General features: G+C 44.7%; 1 protein-coding gene and 1 long non-coding RNA gene across 3 annotated transcripts in view; one reads left to right on the forward strand and one right to left on the reverse strand.

Annotated features, from left to right (window-relative positions):
* Positions 1–6398: 6398 nt before the first annotated feature.
* Positions 6399–10819, reverse strand: LOC118585204. The gene is made up of 3 exons (XR_004945161.1): positions 10717–10819; positions 9741–10403; positions 6399–6806 (listed from the first exon to the last, which is right to left on the reverse strand). It is a non-coding gene; the product is annotated as an uncharacterized LOC118585204 (long non-coding RNA).
* The window catches only part of Slc7a14 (solute carrier family 7 member 14), a 117936-nt gene continuing 104397 nt past the window's right edge, over positions 9745–23283 (forward strand). The window contains exon 1 of one of the 2 annotated variants that reach the window (XM_036189448.1): positions 9745–9953. The gene's annotated coding sequence lies outside the window, so the exon portion shown is untranslated. Of the gene's footprint in view, positions 9954–10037; positions 10253–23283 lie in introns of those variants that run through there. The other variant, XM_036189447.1, reaches the window with a different exon arrangement.

Raw genomic sequence — 23283 nt, forward strand, 5'->3', positions numbered from 1 at the left:
ATGTTCTCTCATCTGTTTAATGAGTGACTACTCTAACTCACCCCAAATGAGAACACATCAGGCCACACAGTACTCCACACTGCACACCACAGGCTATTTTCCTGTCAGTCTTCAAACCACTCCAAGTAGACACAATTTCCACAAATTAGGATTTCTTTACCTCAAATTCGCTAAGCAGCTATGGGCACAAAGAACCAATTCTCAAAATATTCAGGGTGACTCCTTAACTAGACACACTGTCCTCTCCAAGCCAGAAGTTACATCACTTTTGTCAGGACACCACACACTCTATTCTTATTCTCACTCATGCTGCCCCCCCCCCGTTTTTGTTGCTGTTTGTTAAGTCTTGAGTCTTCCTAGCCAGCTGTAATCATGGGGGAGATGGCCCAAGTTTAATGCAGAGTTCATTTAGTAAAGAATCGGGGATGTTAACCCACTTATAGCATAGACAGGAGATCTTACTTGTTAAATCAGCCATTGTCAGCATCCATTCAGAACAAAACAATTCTAGTCTTCAAGCTACTGTGATATGGGATCAAGTTTGCCTCATCTCTCATTATAGCTTAAAGTGGGTCTTCTGACTATGTATTAATGGGGTTCCAACACAGATCACAGAGTAAAGAGCAGCAGCTGATTCAGCTGGGGTGCAGGCTGGGAGTCAAGGCATGGGTAAGACATCATAGACACTGCGTTGTCTTCATCTTGTCATCCTATGGCCACATCAAAAGGCTAAGATACCAGAGAACATGGACACAAACACAGAACCAAAACCCCATAGAGGAAGGTTGCTGTGACTGCTTCTCAGGAGACAGAAGAGGAATGAATGTCTTCTACTTGATCGCGACTTTAAGAGGAAACAAAGCTCCTTTTGAGCACTGGAATATAAATATAGACCCAGACATGTGAAATAGTCCACAGTCTCCTCTGTGTGAATGATTCCAAGCGGGTCATGCAGGGTCAGACGTAGAAAACAAGGAGCTGTCACAGGGCCTGATACAAAAGGCCAAATCATCTTTCACATCTTGAAGTTTGCTAAAAGCTCTATTAAGCCACATGGGGAAGATGTCCCAGACCACTCTGAATACACAGCTAAGGGCACAGAGTTCTAGGCCAGCCTAGAGACATACTGAATGATTGAATCCTCAGCATGGTGGGTTAGTTCTTGCTTTGAGTCACCTTAGGGGTGTTTGTGGCACCTGACGTAATAAGACTTTATCACAAGTATTAAACAATACTGCATGTCTTCAGACAGAGGGCCATTGGGCAGGCAAGCTTCATGCTCTCCCTCCCAGGGGACTATGAAGGCAGGTGTCTGCGGCATGGCTCCAGTCCCTCCCAGCTGGGACAAAGAGGAGGAAAGACTAGAATTGCATCTCTATTTCTAAATTGTCTCCTTGCCTCTGTCTACGGCCCCAGGATGCTCTACTCAGTCTTTGGTCTTCTTAAGAGCTTTAAGGAATGAGTAAATGGAATAAAACATTCTCATTTTCTAAAAGTCATTGAATTAAACAGGATTCAGCTTCTACACAGCAGGTGAATATCTGTCTCGAAAAGGCTGACAATAAAATACTCAGTTTCATGTGATAGATGTTTGCTCAGAGGGGAGTGATTTGCCTGCCTGTCTCATGAAGGGAATCTGCTGTGGACATAATTGATCCACTACCTCTACAATCCATTATCTACACAGTGGCGGTAGCAAGGGCTGATGAGCCTAGAGCAGGCTGGCAATCTCATCCAAATGTCGTTTTTTCCCTCTGACCCCTTTCGGTGCTTATTGACATTTTTTGTTTTGTTGTTTTGGTCAGTACTACTTCTGTGGCAGGGTGACCTTCCTTTCCTGCAAAGGTGACTCAAAGGACTACTCGCCCCTCGTGGTCATTCCTTCTTGCCTAGGGTTGAGAGAGGTCATGGACTCTTACTAATGGCTGGAGTTCAGTAGCTGTGCTGGGAGGCCCAGAGACTCTCTTTTCCAACGTGAGCTCTTTGCTGTCTCGTTGATGCGCTGGATCCAGCTGCTGCCCAGGGACGGGTGTGCTCCAGCCTGCCCTAGGAGAACACACACCCTGGCTTGTGGGCTTGAGTCTGTGGAAGAACCCTTCGAAGAGACTTAGTCCCAATTCCTAATTTTTAATGAAAAACAAAATGGAGGCCTGGAACAGGCTAGAGCTCTTTAACCCCTTCATATCTGTTTTCTTACCAATAACGCTGAAGGAAGTCATCAGCATTGAACAACAGAATTTGCCCAGTGCTTTTTGTCCATTGATTCCAGTCTTCCCAAGTTGATAACTGGCTTCATCATCACTCCCTGTGAATGACAATGCCACCATAGGCTCATGTATTTGAATTCTTGGTCTCTAGTTGGTGGAACTATTGGGGAGGATTAGAAGGTGTGGCCTTGCTGAAGGAGGTGTGTCATGGAGTGGACTTTGAGGTTTCAGGGCCATCCCTAGTTAGCTCTCTTTCTGCCTCCTGCTTGTGGACCAGATGGAAGCTCTCAGGGTCATGCCTGCCCACCCTCTGCCATGCTCCCTGCCGTGGTGGTCAGAAGCACTAGCCCTCTGGAACCATGAACTTCAAATTGAATGCTTTCTTGGTCATGGGTCTTTGTCACAGCAATAAAAAGGTAACTAAGACATGCCCTTTCACAGATTGGAGTACTGAATCTGAGAAAATTGGAAAACTTCTCCAAGGAAGGCATTACCAGCACACAGTAGCATTTGGGTACAGCCCTGGCTAGCTATGGTTGAGTCTGGAATTCTGACTTTACACCTTGGCCTCAGAAATACACAAAAAATTTTAAAACCCTACCACTCTCAAGCTCTAGAAAAATATTCCCTCAACATCCACACAAGTGTCCCTATCATATCCTCCACCACTAGACACAGGACAAACTTCCAAGTACCTGCTGTCTTCTGTACTGTGAGATCTTTTCCCAATATTTTGCAAAGTTCTTCCTAATGTTGATAGAGGTGTTTCATTATGAGATTAGAAATCATGTTTTATTATATCATTTAGACCATTTACTTCAATCATATCTTTGGGGCAGTTCCTAATGTCCTGTAGACAAATGGGTTTTCATGTCATCATATGACTTTTCCAGTGGAGACAAGAACAGATGTTTATCTGACCCAGATAGGGTACTGACAGCAGGCCAAAGAAAACTTCCCACCAGAATCTAGTTCAGTGAGTTTATTAGTGTCACTTCCAGGAGGGTACTTGAGGGTCACAGGAGCATAGTGACCCGGATAACACAGTTCATGAGAACTGCCACCTTGGTGATCCGTGTGTAACTTATAGGCAACTTAACAAATCCAGAAAGTCTCTTCCTCTTAGAGAGCACCCCACAAATAATTGTTACTGCTTGATAAACTTGGAGAGGGATTGGGTGAATCTTGTAAATGTTAGTCTTCTGAGGCTTGTAAGTTTTATTTACTTCCTGGTCTTATGAGTGTTCCTGCTCCCTCCAGGAGGGAGTGTTTCAATTTGGATATGACTACACAATACACGTGGGAAAGAGGGACTGGGGGAGAAGAAGGGGAGAAGATTAGCCTAAGGGATGGAGACTGGGAATACCTCTGTGTACCTTCAGGAGAACCTTGGCTTTCCATGGAGACTGCAGTCATTCCATGTCTGAGCCACTATGGAATCTGGGTGCCGTGCTCTGTCAAGTGTGTTTGTCAGTACAGGGCTAGTACTGCAAAACTGTCTCAGGAATTCCAAAGAAAGTGTGACAATTGATCCATTCAAGACTAATGTGGTCTTGCTCTTTAAGAGTGCCTTTCTTAGACTTCTTGGGAGAGACTAGATTTACAACCTGGCATTGATCCAGGCTCACATTCTGTTGACCTTGAACACGTTTTATGAGTCTTCTGAGCCTCTGTTTTACATGTGTGTATAAAATACAACAGTGACAACCTGGCAAGACTATTGTGAGGGTAAGTCCATATAAATGTTCTTATACAGGACCCAGTGCTTACTGGTCACTAGAGAGGGGTGACATCTTCACTTCTTTCTCTCTTTCTCAGTCACCCCAACCACGTTTCCTGGCTCGCTGTCTCCTTTGATGTCCCTGCTTCCCCAAAACTTTCCTATCAACTTATAGTCTCTCTGAAATCACACTGCCTTTCCCCTGCATAAAAGGGGACCCAGGGGGAACGTGGACTGATGGTTTTGTTGACTAGAGGAGAGTAAAGAAGAGGGATAAGACTGTGGTAATTGGGATAAGAGAGTTGGCTATCTACAGAAAACCTGTGTATACAGTAGACACAGCTCCCTGTGTCTGACTCTGTTCTCACTCCAGGCAAGTGGAAACATTACTCTTCTCCACTTCTCTTGTGATTGCCGAAGAGTAGAGCTAGGTGAACAGTCAGGGAATGGTGGGTAATAGAGAGAAGATGGCACTGAACTTTGAGTTTCTGCTATAGGGTCTGCCAAACCAAAGTGAATCATCTTTATGTTTCTGTGCTAAGGTAGGGCATCATAAAACAATAGTGACCATGAGGATCAGAGCCCATTATAACCCATGGTAGAGGTATAATATGAATAATGAAGCAACTTCTATTATTGTAAGCTACTGGAACTTTGAGTTTGTTCAATATTGAAAAAAAAACTCTTATAGAATATAATATTCCAAAACTTGGCTTTTGAATTGTGGCCCAACAAATACCATATTTGTTGATAATTTTGATGGGTTTTATTTTGTTTTAATTTTTTGGAGAGTCCCCCTCAAAACAAACAACAACAAAAAGAAAAACATCAAATCATATTTTAATGGATCTTTTTGGGGGAAAGCACTGGAAGATGAAATGTGAACCTTGTACCTTGCCTTATTGACCTTTAGACACATGAGGTCTAAAGTTCAATTCCTAGAACCCATATAAAAAGGCTGGGAGCAATGATCCATACATGCAGTCCCAGCACAGAGGAGGTGCAGACAGGCAGATCCCAGAACTGGTTGGCCAGCCAGTCTAGCTTAATTGGTGAGTTCCAGGCCAATGAGAGACCTTGTTTCAAGACAAGTGGACAGTGCTCTTTGTATGACACCCAAAGTTGTCTTCTTCCTAGCTGCCACCTGGATTCAGACATGCCCATATGTGAGCATACACAAGCACTTGCTAAGTGAACGTGTGCACACATACATGAATATATACATTTGCTCAGATGAACATGTACACATATAGACATGAACACATGCACACACAGTAAGATAAAAATAGAAAAAATATAAATTCTTGGGTCCCAACCAAACCTACTGAATCCAATTCTGCATTTTTAACAAAATCTCTAGATAGTTTTGTGTACATCAAAGCTGTAGAAACATGGATTTGGATGCTAGCTGGACTTGACAGTAAGTGACCTATGACTTCAGAGTTCAAAGTTGTTCTTTTTGTAACTATTTCTCAATTTTTCTGATTATTTTATGGGAAAAACTCAATTTAAGGCCAGTATTTCTTTGCCGTCTCACCAACTGCTAGTACTCATTTTAGCAAGAAAAATGGATTTAGCTAGCCTTGAATTCTGGAGAGGTAAAGGTGCTTAGACTGAATAGAGTAGTGTTGTTTTATTATAATTTCAATGGTAGTCTTTCATTTACGATAGACAATGCCGCTTTTCTAGATAAGGTCATGAAAGAAAACTTTTCAGCTGGATCTATAAGAAAAACTGTACTGAACACATACTGAGATGTACTTGTTTTTCTCTTTCCTCCCAGGTTAAGAAATCATTGGTTTAGCATTCCTGACCTCTGACCCCTTTACACAGCATCACTCACAAAGTAGTCTTCTGCTTTCTGTATGGGCTGAGGGTGAGGAGAGTGCTCTGTTGGGTGATACATTTGGAAATGAAATGGGCACATTCAGAACTTCGTCTTGAAATTCAGATATCCAGTAGAAAACTCGAAGATTGGTAAATATCCAGCAATCGAATAATCATTGACAGCAGGATTATTGATTTCCTTTGTTTACAATTGTGTGTATTGGGAGAGCTATGCTGTACAAGTGCTCTATGTATGTTTTAGCACAGGTATGTGCATACAGGGAAATATACATGTGGAAGGCAGAAATCAGCATCAGGTGTCTTTCATAGATCTCCCTACCACCACCACCACCACCATCACCACCACCACCACTACCAAGACCACCACCACTACCACCACCACCACCACCACCACCACCACCACCACCACCTCCACCACCCCTCTCTCTCTGTCTCTTTCTTTTTCTTTCTTTTCTTTTTTTCTCTTTTTGTTTTTTTCCAGATAGGGTCTCTCTGTGTAACAGGCCTGGCTGTCCTAGAATTCAATTTGTAGACAAGGCTGGCCACGAACTCACAGAGATCTGTCTGCCTCACCTCCCCTGTGAGCTGGGATTAAGGGTATTCACCTTTACACTGGACATCGTTTGTTTGTTTGTGTTTGTTTGTTTGTTTGTTTGTTGAGACAATATTCTGTCATTGAGTCTGAAGCTCTTTGGTTTGTCTAGGCTAGTCAACAAGCTTCAGATCTGTCTGCCCCACCCCTTTCCAGCCCTGGAGCTGCAGACACACAGTGCAGCTCCCAGCCTGGATGGCTGCTGGAGATCTGAACACAAGTCTTCATGTTTTCGTAGCAGGCACACAATAAACTGAGCTGTTTCTCCAGCCCTGGGTTACTTCTTTAGCATGCCTTTAAGGTGTGCTGACATATCCTGTGTGTCAGTTGTGCCATCCTTTTTTTCCTCCTCAATCCAGAAGCACTGCTTTCAGCAGAAGAGGCTCCACACCAGTCCAGTCAGGGTGCTACACTACCTTGGATTCCTTAGTCTTTGAATCTGTCAGAGGCAAGAACACCACTGAGCATGGAATTCTTCTAGAGGGCAAGAAGCTCAAAACATTCATCTTCATGAACCAGAAGACAAAATCAAATCCTTACTTTAAAGACCCTGGCCAACCCCTGTTAGCCTATTCAAGTAGTTCAACCAGAGGGATGTCACTGATGATGATGCTGATATGCAGTGCCACCCAAGGCTGATATCTCAGGTAAGATGTCCTGTGCTCGCTCGAGTCTGTGCATGTCAGTTCTCCATCACTGGGCTAAAGTGGTACCCCAGTACTGCTGGGGCCATTGTTGCTTTATTCTCATCACAGCACTTCCCCCACAGCTTTAGTACCACAGAGCAGGGATCATTTTTGCATTGTTGGAGACTGCATTCTGAGTATCTCAAATATGTATTAAATAAATTAATCAATACTTCTATATTCCATTTGCTGGAACAAGAAAACTAAGATGTGGCCTGTCCGGATTTAATTAGCAGTTACTGTGAAGTATCATTGTTCCATTTTGGTAGTGTGGTGTGTGCTGATCCTTATTGCTATGCATGGCTCTAAACACTTGCCAATATTTCTGTTCAGGTGATGCCAGGGGCTTCTGGTACAGTCAGGAGTCACCAGGAGCTCTCAAGTATAGGAGTCAGCAAGAGGGACCTTACCACAAAATCCCCTTAAGGTGTGACCACGTTTTGAAATCTATGCAAGCTCTGGCCTTTAGGTCCCCTCTCCTGCCCTTTGCTGAGTAAAGCCACCTTGGGCTTTCAAAACTGAATGGGCTCTAGTCAGAGTTCTATGGTGATTACTGAGAACATATCCCAAATTTTCTAAAATGCATACTTATTCAAGGACTTGCTCATGATGGCACTAATTTTTAAGATCAAATTAAGTAACTTCATGCTTATTCTCTGTGATTTCTGATAGCACTGCAGAACTAGTGGGAAGTCAGAGGCATCATTTCAACAGAACAAATTTTAAAGTGCTGTGTGAGGGAACATGGATGGCTCCCTCTAGCTCTGAGGTTTCCTTATGAATGAGGAAGTCTAGAGAGATGTCTAAAGGTTATTAAAGGGAAGCATACCAGGACTGGGGTCAGGGATTTCTGCTCTGGGTCAGAATAGTACAGTTAACAGTGGGTTAGAAAATAGTCATCACTGCCCACACTGCTGCGAAGGACCCAGAACCTGCTCTTGGATTAAGAGTGTTTGGGATTTGGAATTTGCCCTCTTTTGAATTACCAACTCAAACCCTGCTCTGCTAAAATATAGGCACTAAACTACATCACATATTAAATACTGATAACTACTGAGATTTTGACTAGTGTTCAAAAGATAAAAGCCATAGTTGTGGGTAAGAAGATATTAATTTTAAAAAAATCTCAGAGCGACAGTGAAGCTCTTAGACCCATGCAGACCTTGGGTTTCAGGCAGACTTGTAAACTTACAGAGACTCGCTGACTTCTAAGTAGCTGCCCCATAAAACACCCCAGATTCCCCTCTCCCAAACCCCTTAGTACCCTGGGACTAAAGCAGCCTCAGTGTTTCAGCCAGGCCATAGTGTTTGTAGGTATTTGTTTACTTTTTACCACCATGGCTTCTTCTCACACAGTAGTGGCTATTAATTAGCCTATCTGAACATCACAACTGTCTCCTAGAGAAAGTAGACATACTCTTCCCACTTTCAAGATACAACTCTGAGGGCTCAAGTGATGAGTTAAGGGTTATATGGTGAGTCCCAGGCGGAGTCTGCACCAACATCCCAAACTTTACCCTTTTTCTACAACATCTCACAACTATGTGGGATCCCAAGAAGTCTGATATACTATGAACTTAAAAGTGAAGGCAGAGTATTGTCTCAAGAAGGTCTGGATGCAGGCTTAAGGTACAGATGAGTTTGAAGTAGGTGGATGTACCTAGACTGTCCTGGCCATGATTGGATATACCAAAGGAATAGCTAGACCTCTAAAGGCCAGAGTTAGATATGAATTTGCCCTCCATGAAAGGAATAGCAGTCAGTCAGTACTCTCCCTGAACACAACAAGTTTAGTAACTTTTATATCTAATAGAATGAGCTTACATGCCATCAACTGCCATAGATTTTAAGGGCTTTGACAAAGGTCTAACAATTTATGAAGGCACTTTGCATCCAAACCAATCTACTCAATGCATGTTAAATAATTGATTCACAATGAGGTCAGATGTGCTAGGATTGGTACCATCTATCCTCTATCTTGTTTGTTTGTTTGTTTGTTTGTTTGTTTGTTTGTTTGAAACAGGGTCTTACTATGTAGCCCCAGCAAGTCTGGAACTTGCTATGTAGATAAGGTTCATCTCAAATTCATGGAAATCCTCTTGCCTCTGCCCCCCAAGTGCTGGGATTAAAAGTGCTTGCCACCACACCCAACTAGTGCTTTTGAGACAGAGAGTGCTTCTAGGACACTCACTTTAAGGGACCAGTATAAAATAAAGCTTCACATATCTCCTCTCTCTACTTGGCCTGACTATCTAGCCTGACCTCATGGAAGACTCCTTCTATGTTCCAAAAGACATCTCCATTCTACTGACACACAAATCACACTCTTTTTGTTTCTGAAACTGTTCCAGTGGAGGCAAGAGGAGGACTCTCTTTTACTGATCTCTTCCCGTGTCTAGCACTGAGCTAAGCAGCAGTCAAGAACATCACACCCACTGTCTCTAGAGTCCTGGGAGAGGTTCATTTCGTAGACAAGGAAAGAAAAGCTAGAAGGTCATAGAGTGAAATTCCGAGTAGGTCTTCAAAAATCTCCAATCCTCAAAATGCTGTGATTGGACTAGTTGAGCTCTGGGTCTCGTTGTCTGTGAGAGCGTAGGGAAGATTAACATCTCCAACCTCTCCCCCCCCCACCCCCCCGTAGCGTTGAGGTGGGAAAAAGAAGGTTAAGAGTATCAAGGGCTCCTCACCCGGAGGAAGAAAGCTTCCAGGGGACAGGAAGCAGGCCTGGTGGGTAGCTGAGTCCAGAAGAGGTGGAGCTGATGGCAGAAGCCATCCCAATCAGCACAGCGACACTGCGGAGTCCTCCACTGCATTCTCAGGGCACAGAACCGGTCTCCTCTGCTCCACGCAGCGGGAGACACTGGAGGCTGGAGGCCTCACCTGGAAGCTCAGGAAGGCTGGTGAGTGACAGACCCGGCGGAAGCGGGAGGGGGCTGTTCGGGAGCGACGCTGGTCCCCAGTAATGGAAGGGGCTGGGCTAGCCACGTGACTGCAAGGAGGAGGAGATAGGCAAGCCGGAGAGCAGACTGGCAGGCGCTGGAGGGGTGCGGAGGGGTTTAAGATCTGAATAATTGAGGAGCGATTCAGCAGCAGCCGCTGCCTCCTCTCTTCCTTTACCACCACCACCACCGCCCGCATCTCAGCTGGAAGTGCAGATCGCCGGCCATCAGCTTCCAGACCATCACCTCCAGCCTCTCTGGTGAGTGGATGCCCCCCTTCACCACAGGCTGTGGCCCCTGTGCAGCCCCTGGCTTCCCGCGACTAAGATGAACCAGCGAGCCCCAGGCGCCCGGAGGGAGGAAGCGGGAACATGGCGCGGAGGTTGAGGGCGACCTATGGGAAGGGGGTCTCTGGAAGAAAGAAGGAGCGAGGTCAGGGTCGCGCGGGCTCCGGCAGGGATGTGGGGACGCGCGGGAGCTGGCAGGCGGGGCGCGGGCTGGCGCAGCCTGGGCCGAGGCGGGAGCGCGGGGCTGAGATGCTGGGAGTCCCGGCCACCCGGGTCTCCGCAGCCGCGGGGCCCACACTCTCCTCCAAGCCTGTGCACGCACCTGGCTGGGGTAATGGGGCTCTCCGCCTGGGACTGAGCCCTTGGAAAAAGAAGAGATGGTTTCCGAGCGGGCCGCAGTCCCAGAGGAAGGCGGGGACAACAATCTGTCCTTTTACCTGAGCAAAACTCTTCAAAGGGACTCCAGAGGAGCTGGTGCGCCACGGGGAGCATCTGTCCCCAGCCAACCGGGACACCGCGAGGCGGTGAGAGGGATGTGACGGGAGAGGTATCCGGGTACGTTGCTGCCCAGCAGCTTTCAAGAGGACTCTCGCCCGAGCAGTTTCGCCTCTTTAGCCTGGCCTTTTCCCCAGCCCCAAAGCACATTCAGTTCCCCACGAATTGTGAGGGCCAGAGTAGGGTGGCGTGGCCCCGAGCCTCCTCTCTCCCCTGACTCACTCCTCCTCCCCCGTCAAATGTGCATTTTATATTACGATCGAGCAGCAAGGTAGAAGCTGCCAAATGACTCAGAAGGGATGGAACGCGAAGATGAGGGAAGGCAGGAGCAGCAGGGCTGTCGCCTGTTCTTGGTACTAATCTCGCTACGTGTGGGAAACTCGGTTCATTGAGATCTTGAGTCAAGAGGCTCAAAGGATGTTCGCCTGCGTGGCGGAGGCAGTAACTGGACCGAGTAGCCAAAGGATGCAGGGATACCCTGCCTGTCTCCCAGGTCGAGGAGAGCACTGGGGAGCTGGTGAGAGGCGGGGCGCTGTCCGTGGTTCTGAAAGTTGTCTGTTGGGAGGTAAACACCGGCGAACTGGTGGGATCCCTGCGGGCTGGCCAGCTCTCCCTGCAACTGAGATGTAATCACCTTAAAAGGGCAAGGGCGTCGTCCGCTGTTTAACTAGAAAACAAGTGAGGATCCATTGCCTTCTCAGTTCTCTACTTCCCCAGACTTGTTCTGGGTGGAAGAACAAGGCGCCCCTGTAATTCCAGGATGTGACTTGGTAACTGGATGATGCCTCACTCTGCCTGACACAGCCTTCCGTCCACAAAGTTGAAAAAGCAGTTAGGGATGCTGTCCTGAAAAACATTTCTGTGGCTTTCAGGAACCAGAGAATTGTAAGGCTACCGGAAAACAAGTGAATTCATTAAAAGGGAGTTGGATTCACGCTTGTTTGGGGTTATGACTTGTCTTTCCTCTGCCCCTTCTCTCACCCCCACGTGTTGTTTACATCCCCCAAACATCCATTTTAGTAGAGTGTAGGTTTGTTTCTTTAACTAGCGTCTTGTGGGTAAGGTGGTAACAGGAGTAGGCAATTGGGGGACGTGCAAGTTAAGGGAATGTTTATTTGCCGAACAGTCATATTAGCAGACACAGTCTGCTAGACCTGTCATCTTGGTTAAATTTCACATCAACGCTGAGCCATACCTATAACACAAATGAAAAAACTGAGGTTGGATTCACATTCTCTTCTGCTTACCTCCCATGTCCAAGTCACTTTCATGTTCTTGATCATGTACTTGACTTTCAGCAGCTGTGATGAGGAGTGGGGATATAGCTGATAACAGGGTGGGGGGGATTTCCCTTCCACACACTAGTCTCTCCTAATCCTTTCTTCTTTAATCTGTTCACCTACCCGCTGTCACTCACTCCCACCCTCCCAACTGTTTTATGCTTGCTACAACTGTTCACACAACTTGAGTTCCAAGTTTATAGAAACAGGTTGGAGGCTAAACCAGCAGGCTTTCCTGGAAGGACAAGAACTAGAACACTGAATCCAGATCCACATATGCCTTCATAGTTAGACTTTGTGCTTAGAGTTAGAATGGTTGTGACTGGTGCAGCACCGTTGTTCGACAGAAAGGAGAAACTGGGAGCCTGGGGGAATCACCCTTCTCAGTCATAGAACTGAAAAGTTAGTATTTAAATCCTGAAAGTGTGTTCCAGAGTCAGTACCCTTCCCACTAAGCCACAAGGCCTGAATACTCACCCACAGTGCCACATACCCAGATACTTCTCCCATCACATCCTTCTCACCACCTCATGGGATTCCTGCTGGCCGGGACAGATGTTCCCTGTGGCTCACCAGCCTAGATGACGTTAGCATCCTGCTATACCACAAATGCCTAACATACAGACAGTCCTCTTGGCTACAGTTTCTCTCAGAATTTTCCTCTTCTGGTTCTGCTCTTCCAATGCTGACTGCCGCTGTATACCTAAGAGGCAATCAGTCCTCTTCAGTGACATGTTTCCTATGAAGCAGTCCCAAGCAGGGATGGTGCTGTGGCTGTCCACACATGCCCGTGTTGTCTATGTCACTCTGACCTCATCCAACAACATAGTTTCCCTAAGACCGATCATCCAAGCAGCTCCCCACGACTTCAGAGGAGCCTGGAAGAGGGCTACAAATTAATCTAGACAAACATAAAGATCACTAGAAGTACTAGTATCTATAAAATGCTTTCTGCAAGTTAGGCATGATGCTAAGTCCTTTCATCTATCATTTCTTGGGGTCTCCCCAGTTCTCCCAAGTACAGAGTTTCATCAGGGATGATCCTGAGATTACTTGTCATTCTAGCAGACTCTGACATCCTATTCACTTCTCCTTGCTTCTTTTTAACAGCCTGGAGTACAATTTCATCTTCATTCCTTGGATTCCTGTAACCATAATGACTGCACTGGCAGAGTAGACATTTTTTATTCTTCTCTCTCATGTTATATCCCAACTGCAGTTTCCCTTCCCTCCGCTCTCTCAGCCTTCCTTTCATCTCTCCTCTCCCCCAGATCCACATCCCCTCCATCTCCCCTCAGAAAAGAGCAGGCCTCCCAGGAACATCAACCAAACATATATATTCTACAATAAGACCAGTTACATACCATAAAATGAAGGTTGGATGAAGCAACTCAGTAGGAGGAAAAGGGTCCCATAAGTAGACAAAAAGAGAAAATGTCCCCACTCCCACTGTTAGGAATCCCACAAGAACACCAAGCAACCCAGTCATAACATATATACAGAGTATCTAGGTCAGACCCCTACAGGCTCCCTGATCTCTAAGAGACCTCACAAGTCCTGATTCTGTGAGCCATGTTCTTGTGGTGTTCCTGACCTCTTTAGTTACTCCAATCCTTCCTCCCTTTCCTCCGCTTGACTCCCCGAGTTCTGCCTGATGTTTGGCTGTGGGATTATGCATCTGTTCCCATTAGTTGCTGGATGAGGTCTCTCTGGTCTCTTTGATGAGGATTCTGCTAGGCTCTGATCCCAAAACACTCTGCAGGCAGGACAAAGTGTAGGTCAAAGGTTTTGTGACTGAGTTAGTGTCCCAACCCCTCCACTTGAGGCCTTGCCTGGTTACAGAAGGTGGCTGGTTCAGACTTCTTGTCCCCATTAGGAGTCTTCACTAGGGTTGCTTTTGTAGATTCCATGGGTTTTCCATTGCACTAGGTCTCTAACTCATCCCCCAAGTGCCCCCAATTCCAGTCATTTCTCCCAGTTTTTTCTCCCCCCACATCCCTCTTGTTCCCAACCTCACCTGCCCTAGAACACCCACAAAATCTATTCCATTTTCTCTTTCTGGGAAATCCTTACATCCCCTCTTAAGCTCTCTTTGTTACTTAGCCTTTCTGAGTCTGTGGACCATCGCATGATTACCTTTTACTTTACAACTAATATCCTCTTTATAAGTGAGCACATACCATGTTTCAGAATATACATTTTACACTGAATTGATCGTTCTATCTTGCTCCAAAACTTAGCTTAAAAATTCAAATTCAATCCAAATGGTAATGAAATGCAGATGGGCTCATTAGCCCTTCCTTAGAGAGCCCCAGATGCCTTCTTAGTGCATCATTTTACTTCTGCCAACATTTTTCTTCTGCCCCCTCTAGGCCCAGTTAAGGCATAACTCATATTAAATTCATATTAAATAACTTCATAAGCCTAAAGATGCTATTGAAGGTGTATTCTGGGTCCTGTGAACCATGATCTTAAACTGTCTTGAACCTCTCTATCCGTAGTCACTAGCTACATAGACCCATTTAAAGTCCAACTGTAACTGAAATATTTTGACACCAGTATCTCATATTTCAAGTGCTCAATAACCATCGGTGACAAATAACTACCTTATTGGAAGGGGCTGAACTTTTCCATCATCACAGAAGTTTCTGTTGGACAATGCCACTCCCGAGAGTGCTAAAAACAAAACAAAACAAACAAAACAAACAAAAAAACCCTCACAGCAACAAAGGACTAGTCATTGAAAAAAATTAAGGATTTAAGACTCTCTTTGTAGCTCCTGACAAAGAAGGAAAAAAGAATACTTGTACCTCCTATGTCTCAGCAGACGGGCAGGGTGATCCAGCTAGCCAGGAGCTACATGTCTGCTTGCTGTGGATTCTATGTGGGCTAATAGTTTGGTTTGGTTTGATTTGGTTTGGTTTTCTGAATTTCAACTTAGAAGTAACCTTACTCTTGTCTAGAATTCAGGTACAACAGCTTTGTAATGGGTGTCTACCTTAGCAAGTATATTGTGATAAACATGGAAATAATGGATGGCTTGGAACCAGTGATAAGCATGCCAGTTAATGACATTATAGACCCTTCCTAGAGCACCCTTTCTTCATCTGTAACATTAATGGGACTTCCACAACTACCTCCAAACAGTTGTAGTAGGACTGAGAGACAGCTAGATGAGGGTACCTCTAAGGAGTGTGGCTGAATGCAATTGTTGATTATTACATACCGATATGGTACAAACTATGCCCAAACAGGGTAGTTCAAGTTGAAGAGATTCTGGGTGTTTTTAATCTTTCATTTGAATGCATTTTGACTTTATTTTCATTTTCATTGAAAAGTAGAATGATGGATTTGAATTTTAGATTGTTTAGACTTCTGATTGGTTAGGTTCTATTAATAGAAACAACACTGTTTGTAGTTTAGTTTATTTGAACCTGAACATGTTCTTCTCAGAAAAAAAGTCATTAACTAAAGGGTCATTGTGTCTTGAAGAAAGCTGCTGTGACATTAAGGATTCAGAAATAGCACCAAAAAAAAAAAAAAAAAAAAAGTATTGTGGGTATTCCTCAGTGCAAAGGGGTGAGAGGGATAATTTAAAACAAATGTTTTATTACTAGTGAAGTGAGCTTCAACTCCGCTCGTAAATGAGTATAAATGAAATAATGATAATTCTATTTCATGCATTGTTTAAACCAAAAGAAAAGGCAAAAATCTATTTCTTCAACTGAATTCTTGGGGCTGCATTAAGTACTCTGGCCTTAGATAGGAGCTTTGGTAGCATGGATTCGCTAGTGAAATCTGTATCAGTCGTGAGTAGAACTTGAGAATCCAGCTAGTGTGGCCTCCCAACTTTGCTTAGTGCCTACCCCTGCACCTCACCTGCTGCTGTCTGTGCCTCAAGTAGGAGTACTTTTTATATGCAGCCATAGCTTGTTTCACACTTGGTACTTAGCTGTTCTCCTCTTTTAACACTGGGCTACCACAGGGCTCAGATACCATAGAAGATAAGCCTATAAATAAAATTCCTCCAGTAGATGATTGCTTTTTAAATATATATATAATACTAATACTTTAGGAATTTCATATATGCATGTGATGTATTTGATCATATTCACTGCCTTCCCCACACTCCTTCCCGAGGCTCCTCATAGATCTACCCACTACCACCCCACTCCTCCCAACTTTAAGCCCTTTTTGTAAAAAGTCAGATAATTCTTCACTGTGTTCGTTACAGCTGTTGTTCCTCTTGAAGACTCAATGAAGCCATTTTGCTGATTTATCTGCTATTCTCCTATCTATCAGCAGAACACCTAAGAAAAGAAAGTGAGATTGGTTAAAAGGCATCAGACTCCACCAGGCCACTCCCTTTCTTAACAATTTCAGTCTGACAGAGATGGGTAGTGGCTTACAAGATGCTCTGCCAGGAAGATCATTCAGACACACTTAGTCCCAGGTGGCAGCCTAGCATGTCGTTCTCAGGTCCTTCTTACACATAATATTATATTACTAAAGGAAAACTATATTGTGAAAGGCTGACGGCCCTGACCTAGTAAATCATTTTAGTTTAAGTAGTAAGCAACTTTAGTTGAGTGTCAATTATTCAAAGAGTACAGAGTGTTTGTTTTATGGATGGGCCTGGATTTTCTAAAAGGGGAAATGCTGCTACCCAGAGCTGAAAAGAGTTCAGTATTCCATTTCTGTTAATTAATAAAAATTATCTGATTTTTTTTATATTGAAGGAACAGAAAATTGATAATTTAGTTCTGACGTTGCTTTTTGAGAGTAATGCCATCATCCATTTAATCAATAATGTAATTGAAAGTCTTGTCCTAGCACAGGAGCATGGTGGCAAGGGTACTTGAAACTCTTAGAGCCTGGCACATGGTACTGAAAAGTATTTGTTGAATTCAGGTTATTATTTATATAGTTACATAGTTACTGGCCATATACTCAGCTAGCCAATCCTCTCTCAAGAAATGAGTTTTGGGGGCTAGAGAGACAGCTCTGTGGTTAAGGGTACTTGCTCTCACAGAGAATCTGGGTTCAGTTCTCAGTACTAATAGGGTGGTTCACAATCATTCCTAACTCCAATTCCAAGGAATTCAACTCCCTTTTCTGGCCTCTGCAGACACCATGCACACACATAGTGTACAGATACACATGTAGGCAAAACATTCCTACCCATAAAATAAAATCAATCTTATAAAAAAAGAAACAAATATTACTCAAGCTGAGGAGTAGGCTCAGTGAGTATTTGCTGCACAGGAAGGAGGGGCCAAATTTGGGTCCCCAGGGCCCATGTAGAAGCCAAGCATAGTGACATGTGCCTGCAATCACAGAGCTGGAGGAGGGGGGTGAGGAGAGATCCCTGGGGCTTGCTGACCAACAGTGAATTCCAAATTCAGTTAAAGAGCCTCTCTCAAAAACTGGGGTGGAGAGCAAGAAAGGAAGACATGCCACATCAACCTCTGGCCTTTACCTGTGTGTGTACCCTCATACACACATGCACGCACATACATGCACACTACACACACAGAAAGAACAAAAATGGGTGTTTTTCATGGCACAAGCATTTAACAAATAAAACAGGACACAAACATAGACCATCACATTTTACTCTGATTTTCCTAGCCCCTCAGTGGGTCACAGGAGGTGATAACGGCCGAGACAGACTGCGCCTAAGAAATACGTCTTGCTGGCATCCTCAAAGGACAGGGGACATGTGAGCTCCGGGGTATTGGGTTGATGAGGCAACATCACAAGCTCCAAGCTTAGATGGTCCACGATCCTTTTCTACTCTTCCTGTTACTTTTCCACTCCCACGTGCTGTTTTCTCGAGAGCTTTCAGTCAGCTTCCGCAATGGTGGCCGGAATTGCTATTGTTCTGAGTTCAGAAGGAGCGCAGTGTGACATGAAGGCACTAATTTTTGGAGAGCCCTGCAGTCTGATGGGTCACAGGAGAGCTCCCTTTTTCAAGAAGAACAAGGTCTGTCTTTAAGGGTGTTTACTTGCAGGGAGTGGGGAATATATTCAAGTCCAGCTTGTCAATAAAAATAATGCTCAGAATTAATTGATTCCCATTTGCCAAAGGAAACATACTCTTACCCAGTAAACCAAATTGCAAATGAGCAGGCTGGTTTCTATAGCCCTTTGGTTTTTTATCACCCTTGTTTTAGCAGTAAATAGAAAACAACTGGACCCAGGTGTTGAGCATTCTGCAGACACAACGGTCATCCTAATTTGTCTTCATTCATTGTTTATCAGAGATTTGATCACTACCAAATTATCATTATACTGGTATTTTGTAACAACCACATAATCCAGCTTTCTCACTTTATACCCACAGAAATTTAAACTAATCGCAGTCATCCAAGTTAATGGCAGAGGCGGAAGCAAGACACTGGCTCCTCTCTCTACACCCACTACACCTTTAAACGTCTTATAGCTTCCCATTAGTCATGACAACTCATTTAGGCAGCAAGATTAGTTCCTTCTACTAAACTTTTACCCAAGTAGAAAGTGGAAGAATCAGATTTTAGTCTCTCTCTCTCTCTCTCTCTCTCTCTCTCTCTCTCTCTCTCTCTCTCCCTCTGTGTGTGTGAGTGTGTGTGTTGGGGGAGTGCACACATGTGTCATGATGTGTGTGTAGAGGACTGTTCTCTCCTTCTGCCTAACCCAACTCAGGTGCCTTTACCCACTGAGCAATCTCACTGGTCTTGGAAGTATAGGATTTTAGATAAAGCCAAGGACCAAGGACTTCAGTATCTGTACTCTGCTTTGTGATACATACAAAATCAAAGTTCATATTTTTATATAATTATTGTTGGAAGCACTGACATTTCATACTAATTCTTTACTCAATAAGTGTGATGATGCTAATGATGGTGATGATAGAAATGCTTATTTACCCTTACTATACCACTAAAAGAACAGTATCCAGGGTTGGGGATTTAGCTCAGTGGTAGAGCACTTGCCTAGCAAGCGCACGGCCCTGGGTTCGATCCTCAGCTCAAAAAAAAAAAAAAAAAAAAAGATAAAGAACAGTATCCCTATTGTAAAGCTGAGAAAACCTAGACCCAAAAGTAAATAACCTATCCAATTTCATATATCTAACAAGCATGTGCTATTAGCCCCCGGGCTGCACCCCTCCTCCCCCCACAGAAGACCATGATTCTATAAAACAACTAATGTTGTTTTTAAGCCCCTTCACAACTAAGTGCCTTCTCTGGTGTATCTACTCTACCTTCATTTTCTGGATGGATAAGCAACCAAGCAAGTCTATGGAATTCACGTCTGTGGTCTGATCGTGGTGCGGGCACCTTCCACGTCTTTCTGGGAGATGGCCTACAGCCTTCTACACTTTATGCCATGGCCCAGGTGTTTCAATGGCTTAGCCGTGCAGCTTGGTGCTCCCCGGCCTCCTGTGTGCAGGGCCTTTCCCTCGGAAAATGTGGACAGCTGCATCACGAGTCACTGTACGGCTCACAGGATCACACCATCTGCACTCCAGAAGTCAGCCCTGACGTATTCACTGTCTACTGGAATCTTCAGCCTCTGCTTTGGAAGTTTTTACTGAGAGCAACAACCTACACAGCTTTTAAGGCAGAGAGCAAGATGTCTTTGAGAATCGTTTTTTAGAGGTGGGATTCGGTCAAGAATAAAACCTGTCACTAAGTCAGTCATAATTGAGATACGGACTGGACTTTGTGACTATGGACTTTAATGTGTTCTGTATCGCTAATGGTCACTCACAAGTTAATGTGGCAAGTCAAGCAACTGAGAAAGCTCTGATGGTGTGTGTGTGTGTGTGTGTGTGTGTGTGTGTGTGTGTGTGTGTGTGTTTTCCAACTTAGTACAGTAGCACTCTGCTCACCAACAAGTCGATTAGAGGATGCATAAGCCAGCTTGTCTGTGCGGGTTTTTTGTTCCTTTGGGGATGTGAGATGGTCTGTATGTCTGGTTTCCTTCTCAACTTCAAAATGTCCTGGCTATAAAATTTGAGCCAGCATCACTGAACTTCTCTAAGAGTTAGATTTCTTTATCTTCTGGGAAAATGGTTCAGTCACTAAGGTGTTTGCTAGGAAGGCATGAGGTCCTGAGTTCAGTCCTCAGAATCTACATAAAAGCTAGGTGTGGTGTGGTGCACTTGTAGTCCCAGTGCTAGGGAGGCTGAGGGAGGCAGCTCCATCCCTGGAGCTCAGCAGCCAGCTGGCCTAGCCAGATCATCAGGTGGGAGAAAAATGAGAGACTATTTCAGAAAACAAGATGGAGAGTGACTGAAGCAAACACCTCGGATTGACCTCTGTCCTACACACATACACACACACAAACACACATACTCATACACATAAACACACACACACACACACACACACACACACACACACACACACACAGATTATAGAATCTGTCCTTTATCTTACAAAAAGACCAATGAGAACAACCATTCAAGCTTCTTAAAGACTATGAAACCTATGAAAAGGAAAAGGTGTGTTTCTATCTTTTGTAATGAACTCTGAACTAGGATCATCAATTAAATCAATGCCATTAGAGTTGAGAAAATCTAGGATCTAAACTCACTAGTCTAGAAAGTTGTGCTTGTCCAGGAGGCTTCATGGTCTCTTCTGAAACCAGCAGTTCTCAGGCTGGGCACTGTTGCCTCACTAGCAGGCATTTTTAGTTTTCCCAGACACCCTCGCAGTCAGTGTCCTTCTGCTGTGAAGAGACACCATGACCTAGGGAACTCCCGTAAGTGAAACTGGGGGCCTGCCTATATTTTCAGAGGTCTAGTCCGTTATCATCATGGTGAGGAGCTTGGTGGCACGCAGGTAGGCATGGTGCTGGGGAAGTAATTGACAGATACATCCTGATCTTCAGGGAGAGAGACTGGGCCTGGCATGAATTTCTGAAACCTCAAAGCCCACCCCCAGTAACAAAATCCCTTTAACAAGGACACAGCTACTCCAATGAGGACACACCCCTAATGCTTTCCAGTAGTGCCACTCCCTGGTGACCAAGCATTTACAGTAGCCTGTGGGGGCCCTTCTCATTCAAACACCACAGACACTGAGGAGAGAGAATACACTAAGTACACACTGTACAAAACAAGCCTTCAAAATAAGGCTTGTTCCACGCAAAACGTTAGGCACACTCTCCTCCCTTCACAAGTACTGTTCAAAACTATGTGGTGCTTGTGGCCCCAAATCATCTGTTGATACGGAGAGAATTTACTCTTGGTCTCCTCCTGGAGGTGAGATCCATCCATGGTTGTATGAAATTTAAAACAACTCAGAAGCTTTGCCAAGCTCCCGATGATTTTATTAAGAAGTTTTAAAAAAAAAGTCAGAAATCAGTGTTTTTAAAAATCACCCTTAGCTAAGACTGACAAGATGGCTCAGTGGGTAGAGGCCACTCATGACAACCTGAATTCAATCCCAGGGACCCACATCATGGCATGGCACACGGACCTCAAACATAAGTGAGTGCACATGTACACACACACAAATAAATGTAACAGAAATTTTACAGAAAATAATACAGTCGGCTTCTAAGAGCTTCTACAAGAAGCCCTCTCCAGTTTCAACAGGGTCAGAGTCCTAATAAGCTAGCACGATGTGAGGCCTAATTTAAAGGTTTGGATTTAGGGCCCAAAACAGTAGGTTGTAGTTCTGAAAATGCCTTCTTTACAGTTTACTGGAGAAATATTGGTTTATGGCATTTCTTTATGAGGCATGGAGTTAGCTAGAAAACCAAACCTTGGGCCCCTTCCTTCTAGATCCCAGTAGTGATGCAACAGTAGGACAGGCATGCATGGCAGCAGTTGGGTATGCAAGTCACATGCTGTAATACGCACTATGGTGGAATTTCTGAAGGGGCCAGAGGACAATTCACCTTCTCAGAAGACATTACAGTTGTTTTAAAGTTTGGGTGATTTGTGTTGTTTTCTCGGGTAGGTAAGTGAGAAAGAAGATGGCTGAGGAGATGGGAACTGTGGGGATTCTAGCCTTGTAGACAGCAATGACACACACGTGGGCTGAGGTGCAGCCTTGGGAATCGGAGGAGAGCCTATTGGAAGGAGTCTAGAGAGAGCTGACTACAGCTAGGGTGGGCTGTTCATGCAGCCTGGAGGTTTATCCTTTGAATAGGGTTTTTACTAAGAGTTTTTGGGACAGAGTTGGAGCCAAATCTGGAGCCAGTTTGTAGCAGACACCAGAGTCAGAGTCTAGCATTAGAATGAGAAGAAACTTCAGAAATCATCTCCAACAGCTCCTTCCCTGTTTACAGCTGAAGTTCCTAAAATCCAGAGATACTGAGTTAAGTGAGGTCAGCCACAGTCAGCTAGTGTGTAAAGACTGGGCCTCTGTTGTTAATGTGCGCTACCTGCTCTGCAGTGCATTCAGGGTCACACTCATCACCTGACATAATCCAGTGACAGAATGATTTTAAGCACCAAAGAGGCTCTAAACTTTCCACTGCATGCTGCTAAAATATGGTTCCAGCCAGGCACAGTGGTGCACACCTTTAATCCCAGCACCCGGGAGGCAGAGGCAAGTGGATCTCTGTGAGTTTGAGGCCAGCCTGGGCTACAGAGTGAGTTCTATGACAGCCAGGGCTACACAGAGAAACCCTGTCTCAGAAAAAAAAGAAAAAGAAAAAAAAGGAAGGAGGGAAGAAAGGAAGGAAGGAAGGGAGGAAGGGAAGGAGGGGGAGGAGGAAGAAAGAATGGAGGGAGGGAGGGAGGGAGGGAGAGAGGGAGGGAGGGAGGGAAGGAAGGAAGGAAGGAAGGAAGGAAGCAAACCAACAAACAAAGATGTTTCCTCCCCTACAGCCTGGAACAGATCAGGTCCCTGGCTATGCCAACATGAGAGCATTCTCTTCAGAAATGCTGACAAACAGCACACAGCATGTTAGCTTCTCTGGCCCCAGCTCACGTACCCTCCTCTGCCTCTTCACTTCAGACAAACAAGGATTACAGAGGCACAGCCTGAACAGACGGCATCTTAATCTCGGTGATTTTGTAAATAATATGCTGTCTGTGCTTACGTACTGATGATCACAGCCCATTTTCTAGATGAGAGAGCCTTCAAAAAGATGAAGCAGCCTGTGCCCGAGCACATCAGACACAGAATCGCAGATTTCAGAGATCCAGTACGATTTGTGGCACGGCTAAATTCCTCGTCTGTCAACATAATTCAAATAATTTATTTGAGTTTACAGTCTGAAATTTCT

This window comes from Onychomys torridus, chromosome 6, assembly GCF_903995425.1.
Source record: "Onychomys torridus chromosome 6, mOncTor1.1, whole genome shotgun sequence".
Taxonomy (NCBI): Eukaryota; Metazoa; Chordata; class Mammalia; order Rodentia; family Cricetidae; genus Onychomys; species Onychomys torridus.